Source organism: Juglans regia, chromosome 2 (genome assembly GCF_001411555.2).
Source record: "Juglans regia cultivar Chandler chromosome 2, Walnut 2.0, whole genome shotgun sequence".
NCBI lineage: Eukaryota > Viridiplantae > Streptophyta > Magnoliopsida > Fagales > Juglandaceae > Juglans > Juglans regia.
This window is the reverse complement of record NC_049902.1, coordinates 37,177,747-37,186,150: the sequence shown is the minus strand read 5'-3', so window position 1 is coordinate 37,186,150 and position 8,404 is coordinate 37,177,747. Positions and strand designations below refer to the sequence as shown.

Below are 8,404 nucleotides of genomic sequence, written 5' to 3'. Positions count from 1 at the left end.
CACTTTATTATTAAAAAATTAATTTCTTTTCATGTGAATTTTATATTTATTTATTTTTTTCAAAACGATTGCATGACGCTTGCACACTCATTACTATAAATATCATTTCTCATAAATATAAAATGTGAAAATAAATAATAATTGACGCATAATAAATTACATAAACTCTACCTTTTGGGCTCTCTCTTTATTGAGGAACCTCTTTTGCCTTTTTAGACTTTAGTTATTGATAATAAAGCATGAATAGTGTGTATTATATATATATATAAAAGAAACAAACTTCTTTATTGTTGATTTATCCCACGTTAAAATATTAAGAATTTAAAATTAAGGTTTTTAATTCTCTATTGTTTTTCCAACCACTCATGTCGCTATAAATAATATATTATTTATATGAAAAAAATATATAGGCAGTATTTACAAATTCCATATAAATCTAATGGTATTTATCGATCATGTAATCCAACGTGTCAAGATCTGTCGCTTGTTTAATGTAACATTACCATCGGAACCAGGGCCATGTCTGCATGCATGCATGCCAGCCATGCATCCAGGAAAGGCATATATACTTTGGTAGAACTGAACTGGCAAATGGGAGTTAATATGCCTGGACTTGTCTTAGCGACGAAGGGTTTGGGAGGGATCGAGGAGGACATGCATGCATGAATGCAGGATGGAATTATTTTTGGACCGACATTTCAAGGTATTTTTTTTTTCCTTACAGCTTCTTAAATTATATGTTTATTATCCATTAATTAACAGTGGCAGTACGTCCATAACTATATAAGATATATAGAGTGCTAGAAATGAAGAGACAATATATATATATATATAATATAATATGGAAAAATATATGCATCTGTCCCACACCGACACATACTCAACCTATTAAATGTAAAAAAAAAAAATAATAATAATGTGAAGTGTATGCCGGTGTGGGACAGATACATAGCATTTCCCATATAATATATAGAACCTTTTCAACCAATTTACATGTTTATTGTTATTCTAGGAAAACAAATTCCTTTAAATAAAGAAGTCAGCTTTCCTCTTCATCGTAGCGAAGGAAAAAAGTTACAAGAAAAAAGAAGCAATTCAAGAAGATTATTCTTTTCTTTGTGCCCAATTCATTCAGCTCGACTTTATCTAATGAATGTCAAATCCTTGTGTTGATGTCGTGTCAACTGAATTTACCTTTCCTTCGCAATAAAAATTGAGCACTGAGATGTAGCTCGAAAGTGTCCCGAACAGGCAATTTTTTTTTATTATTTCTTTTATTTTATGTATTTTTTAATCATTATAAATATTTTTTTAAAAATTAAAAAATTTACAATATTATTAAAAAATATTTTTTTAAAAATTAAAAAATTTACAATATCCTTTAAAACTTTTTTAGATCTCGAATTCAGAATCTAAACCATATCTCATAAAAATTTGAGTGGGACTAATATGTAGTACTGGACTCGTGAACTGGAGCCAAAAAAATGCCAGGCCCATGGTTGGATTTGGAGCTATATATATTAAGAAAATAATTGCTATGCCCACCATTTTTTACCCTTCAACTTGACCGCTTGATAAAATTTTTTTATTTATTTTTATGTAATGATTAAGAAATTGATTTTAAATGTGTTGATGTATTTTTTTAATTTTTAAAAATATTTAAATATATTAAAAAATATAAATATAAAAAAAATAAAATTAGAGATAATAATGTGTGATGCTACTCAGACGACAGAATAGCACTGCTCATATATTAATTATTAATATGGTTATTAAAATGAAAATGGTGATTAGTATTGGTAATTAGATGTAAAATGAAGGCTGAAGTAAATCATCATGATATGACAATTAATAAATTATTCTTCGGGTACGTTTGGATAACAAACCAAACTCAACTCATCTTAATTTATCATTATAATTTTTTTAAATTTTAACATAAAATATAATAAACAATTCAATTTTTTCAAATCACAAAATAATAATAATATTAAAAAATAATATTCTAACAATATTTTATCATCTCAACTCAACTCAGTTCAACATTCAAACGCAGTTTAGTTTCTACTATAATTGAGTAAATAAAGCCCTCTTGCTTAACTCTCATTCATGAACTACTGTCCAAATCCATGTCTCAAAGATTATAAAATACAAGCAACTTGTTGTGAAAATTAATTAATGAATGTCACAATACAGGGAAGCAGAATCAGATAAATGAATTAGCAAATCATGTAGTAAGGCAATAATCCAAACCAATTCACAAATAGTTGTCACCACGGCACGGTACTCTGCCTCATATGAGGATCGGGAGATTGTGGCCTGCTTCTTGGACTTCTAGGATACAAGAGAGGTACTAATGAACACACAAAAACTAGTTATAAAATGTCTTGTATCATTACATCTAGCCCAATCAAAATCTGTGAAAGCATTCAAATGGATGAATGAGGTATCAGGAAAAAAAGTCCCTGACCTGGAGAGGACTTTAGGTACTATAAGACCCAATTTACAGCATGAAAATGAGGTTACCGAGGGGAGTGATCCACAAATTAGCTAAGTGTATGAACAACAAAAGTAATGTTTAGCCTAGTTATTGTAAGATATAATAAACAACCCACAAGTCTTCTATAAACTGTAGGATCATCAAGAATGGCACCATCAAACTGAGACAACTTAATATTATGTTCCATTGGAGTCTAGACTAGTTTACAACCCAAGTAACCACTATGAGATAAAATTTCCAAAACATATTTTCTTTGTGAAAGAGAAATGCCTTTGGTGATGCGGACAACCTCAAGCCCCAAAAAATATTTCAAAGAATTAAGATCTTTTAACTTAAACTTCTGACCAAGAAACACTTTAAAAATATTCACATTCTCTATATCATTGCTTGCAATTAAGATATGATCAATATAGACCAATAAAGCAATGAAAGATGAGCCTTGAGATCGAGCAAAGAGAGAATAATCAGCTTTAGATTGTATAAATCATGTTCAACAACTGTAGATGAAAATTTAGTAAACCACTGCCGTGAGACTTGTTTTAATCCATAAAAGGATTTATTGAACCGACACACTCTAGAATCTGCTTTATCACCAAAACCAGGAGGTAAAGACATATAAACCTCCTCTGTTAATTCACCATGTAAAAAGGCATTGTTGACATCTAATTGAATTAAATGCCGACCTTTGATGGCTGCAATGGCCAACAAACACTTCACCGTAGCCATCTTGGCAACAGGTGAAAAAGTGTCAAAATAGTCAATACCTTCTTGCTGCGTAAAGTTCTTAGCTACCAATCGGGTCTTGTACCTTTCAATAGTGTCATCAGATCTATATTTGATCTTATAAACGCATTTGCAGCCAATTGAATTTTTACCATGTGGAAGTGTAGTCAAGGTCCAATTATTATTGGTTTTTAAAGTCAAAATTTCATCTGGCATAATAGTTCTCTAATGGGAAAATTTTAATGCTTGGTTATAATATTTGGGTTCAAAATTTGAAGAAATAACCAAGGCATATGATTTGTGAGAAGGAGATAACCGAAAATAAGAGAGAAAAGGAGAGATAAGATATGATTTACCTGATTCAGAACTAGTAAAATGAATTGAGGATGAGGAAGGGCAAGCATTGGAAGAAGTTAAATGGCAATGGTAATCTTGCAAATAACCAAGTGGTCTGTGTACTTTAGAAGATCTTCGACATGAAGTAGGTGGGAGTGAGACATCTTGAATAGGAGGTGGAATGGTAGAATGTGAAGAAATGTAATTAGAATAATTAGTGATAGGCTGAGGAAGAACAACTGGTGAATTGGAATGAGCTGAAACACTATCAATGTTACGAGACATTGATTGAAATGAAAGAATTTCTTCATGAAAAGTAACATCACGAGAAACAAAAATAGAATGATTGTCAAGGTCATAGAGTTTGTAACCCTTGGAAGCAAGAGGATAACCAAGGAATATACAACGACGGGCAGCAAATTTGGATCTGTTATGTGCTAGAGTAAAGATATAACAAAGAGAATCAAAAAATTTTAAATGAGTATAGGAAGGGAATTTTTTGAAGAGTGGTTCATTATAAGGACTTTTATTGGAGAGAATAAGAGAGAGAGTTTTGTTTATGAAGTAAACTGCACTGAGCACACAATCACTCTAGAAAAGCAATGGAATGTTGGATTGAAAAAGGAGAGCACGAGCAACAATAAGAATATGTTGGTGTTTTCTTTCTACAACTGAGTTTTGTTGGGGGTGGCTACACAAGACAATTGATAAATGATTCTTTTACTGGAAAAGAAATGATTAATATCAAATTCACTTCCATGATCAGTACACATTATTTTTATTTTGGAAGTAAATTGAGTTTCAACCATAGCAATAAAAAATTGTAATATACTCTGAATATTATATTTGAATTTAAGTAAATAAATCCAAGTGGTTCAAGAGTAGTTATCTGCTATGGTTAAAAAGAATAGAGGAATGATGTACATTAATGGAAAAATGTAATATCTTGTGTTTAGCAAGGGGACAAACAACACAATGTTCTTAAACATTATTAGAAACAAGTGAAGCAAACTGAGATAAAAATTTCATGCAAGAAAAGGAGGGATGGCCCAACCTTTTGTGCCAAGTATCAAGAGCATTATTAGGAAAAGTAATAGAAACAGCAAATACAAAAGACAAATCTCTAAAGTGAAGACCATGGTCTGGTTGATGTTTGCAGCAAGTATAAATCTTCATTAGCATGTCCTTTCCCAATCATCCTCTAATTTGTGAGGTCCTGAATGAAGCAAGCCACATGAAGAAATATGAGACAACAAGTTGAAGTAATCAGCTGCTTACAGACAAAAGATTGAAGGTGAAAAACATAACACATAGTACATCATGTAAAACAAGAGTGGGCGAAAGAGATATGGAACCTATATGAGTGACAGAAGCTGAGGCTCCATTGGGAAATTCGACAAACATATTGTGAACAGGATAAAAAGAACTCAATAAAGATACTGAGTAGATCATGTGATCCGTTACTCCAGTATCGATTATCCAGTCAATAGAGAAAAAATTGAAAGAATTGATATTGTTGATGGAAAACACAGTGTTTGGAGAGAGATTTACCTGATAAATGTTCAAGAGAAGATGAGGAAGTTACTTTGGCTGCTTTGGATGTAGACTGAGAGGTTTCTGAACTAAGGAGGACTAGTAATTGTTGGCACTGTGACTAGGATATTGGAAGGCTGTCAGTGGAAGTAACTTGATTGGCAGAAGGTGAAAGGACCTTGCTTTGGAGCGATATCTAGGTGAATATCCATGAATTTTGAAGCACTTCTCAACAGTATGTCCTTGTATTCCACAAGTGGGAGCAAACATGCCTTTTTTTCCATGTAAAATTCTTTTGTCCAGTAGAAGACTTAGTAGGGGAATTTGAAGATAAAGCAGCAGATTGAATGGAAGGAAGCAAAACATAATAAATCTCCCGCTGTATCTCTTCCTTAAGAACAAGGGAAAAAACCATGTTAATTGGGGGAAGAGGTTCAAGAAGTAAAATCTGACCTCGAATGCACAAATAAGAATCATTGAGCCCCATCAGAAAATGCATGACATATTCTTGTTACTGTAAATCAAGCAATGAACGCAATCCTCCTCATGAACAAGTATTAAGGCTACAGTTTCATCAGAATTACAAAAAGAACCTGTCAGCGCAACACATCCATGCAGACCTGCCTCCTTACGGAAATAGGAAAACTTTTCCCATAGAATGCTCTAGAATACTCAAGCATAACAGAATGTGATGAGGTGTACGATGGAGATTCAATCTGTAATAAGTTTGTCGTGATTCTGTTGTGTAATACAGTCTATAAAAGCTCTGCCTTAAAGCACTGTTGTTGTAAGGAAACTTCAAATACTGAATACACAGAAAGAACGTTTCATTTCTTTCTGGTATTTTGTCAAGCACGTTCTGTGCATTGTTGTCAAGCACGTTCTGTGCCATCAACATGGAACGACGCCAAGTGTGGTAATTATCACCGGTGAAAACTTGAGTGATCAGTAAAGTGCCTGGACTGTCACTATAATGAAGATAGGAAGGACTTGATGCATCCTCATGGGGAAGATGAGGATCAGAAAAAAGAGAAGATGAAGCCATATATGGTTAGCGCGCAGAGAAGAAAACTACTGATCATACCATATCAAGAATGAAGAAAATATCTTTCTTGTATTATCTGAACTTAGGAAAAATATCACATGTGTCTATTTATATACAACGAAAGAATGAGCGGGAAAAAGCAAAATTAAAATAAAATATCTAATCTCTAATAAGCATATATATACAGGCGGCCAGGTTCATAGATCAAAGAATGACTGAATATATAATTGTTTCGTGCATCCATTCTCATCACGATCGAGCTAGCTCAGCAGACAAAGTACTTACCCTAACCATGAGACTGCATGCATGCTGCAGCTAGAATATATAGCTCCTCCTCACCAGTACTCATCACTGTCGCTTATCTCAAAGACTGGATCTCCAACCATAGAAGCTAGATCAGAATATGAGTTCTAAACTCTTCCATCTCTGAAACCGCATATATGAGTTCCTGAGATTAGATCGATGTACAAGGGAAGAGTTCATATATAGGGTTTTACTTTTGCAGGAACCACTGAACTCGTCCTGATCAAATGAGTAAATATCAAGAACCACACCCAAACACCCCAAAAAAAAATAAAAAACAAAAAAAACCCATCGAGGAAATTAAGTTCAGAAGAATCATTAATAATAATGCAGGCCAGCGTAAACTGCACGATGTGGTTTCTTTTGCTTATATATCTGTGGTTCTGCATGATGCATGAAGTAACTGAGAAGCTTCACGCCTCGAACAGAAAATTAATAAAAAAAAAAAGAAGCATGCATGCATGCATGCGTGTGACAAACCAATGAGCTACGTGAACAACATCGTGTTTGACTATTTAATATTTCATATGAAAAAATTAATTAATTAAGGTACTCATGAAGACCAGTACTACTCATTTTTGCTTCGGCCACAAGCACCAAAGCAAAGTCTTCTCTCCAAAGTAAAACCGGCCCACTGCTTTTCACAATCAATGGATTTCCACGGATTTGTTAAATTTCTGAAACACTTATCATTTATGTAACGAGAAATGATATTTATTTGAAGTTATCTTTTAAAAAAAATAATAAATATAAAATTGACATAAAAAAAAAATTAATTTTTTAATAATATATATATTTTTTTAAATTTTGATGAACAATCCATATTTAGTATAATGGTATAATAAAATGGTGGGAGTTTACCAATAAGATGCAAAAAATGTATCATATCCTCGATCTCATCACTAAATATTATCTGGGATCTCTTCTCTTTAAAGTTTAAACAACGTGTTAGATGGATATGATTAAAGATTTTAATTGATATTTATATCTCATAATTTTACTCTTTAATTAATTAGTTTATTTTACGTTTCAACGCTTGATCAGCATGCGACAGATTCGACTCAAATATTTCCATTTTTCACGACGGAACACTCAAGAGTGGGCACAGTCCAAGTCTCTATTCGGCATGTCTTCCACGTGTCACAATCTACGTTCACAAAACAGAGACTCTTTCTTGGGTCTACCTGCTATAGACGGTTACCCCAAACATAGATTGATTCAGAGATGTCGCTTACTAAAAACGAAAACAAATACTAAAAAAACCTAAGACATATTGGTGATCAAATGAATGCACACTACAGAAACTGCTGAATAATAAATAAAACAACGTAGAAATTATTAAAGAGGACCACTTTTACTCCCACTAGCCGGTCAAGTCCGTGCATCGTTGGCTATGCCGGTTGTCCATATCTCTATAAGAGGAGCGCCTAGCTATTGTACATGGTGTGGAGCTTTAAACTTCTACGTCTCTCTCCCTCCCTTCCAGCTTATCTTCTTGTAATGATCATCGTGTTCATGGTATTTGTTTCTTCCAGCCAAAAAGGTTCGGAAAATCCTCTTTACTTTTGTTATTTTTCTCATGTTTCAGTCTTAATTTCTAGGTTCATCAACACAGACAATTTCTAATCAAGTCCTCCTAATAATTTGTATGGATCGATGTTTATGATCAATGGAAATATACATGTTTTTTTACTCGGTTAATTCATATCGATCATCGTGATATAGTGATCTGGTCATGATCCATCCATAATGCATATATATATATATATATATATATATATACACACATATATTTAGTGTACAGAAGCATATATGCATGCTGCATGATGACTCATATGATCTGATCATACTGAACCGTTTTTTTCAAGGTTTTCCAATATTTCAGTGATTCTTTGATGAAAGAAGAATGCATACATGCCATGCTAAGGGCTTGAAAGTGGATATTGGTGGAAATGAATGGGATGATA

General features: G+C 33.0%; 1 long non-coding RNA gene across 3 annotated transcripts; it reads right to left on the bottom strand.

The window, feature by feature from the left end:
* Positions 1-4,533: 4,533 nt before the first annotated feature.
* Positions 4,534-6,692, bottom strand: LOC108983485. Of its 3 annotated transcripts, none has more exons than XR_001994877.2 (3): positions 6,420-6,692; positions 5,108-5,480; positions 4,534-4,772 (listed from the first exon to the last, which is right to left on the bottom strand). It is a non-coding gene; the product is annotated as an uncharacterized LOC108983485 (long non-coding RNA). The 3 variants fall into 3 exon arrangements; XR_001994879.2 differs by having other exon boundaries at positions 5,108-5,476; XR_004800813.1 differs by lacking the exon at positions 6,420-6,692 and having other exon boundaries at positions 5,108-6,410.
* Between the last annotated feature and the right edge of the window lie 1,712 nt (positions 6,693-8,404).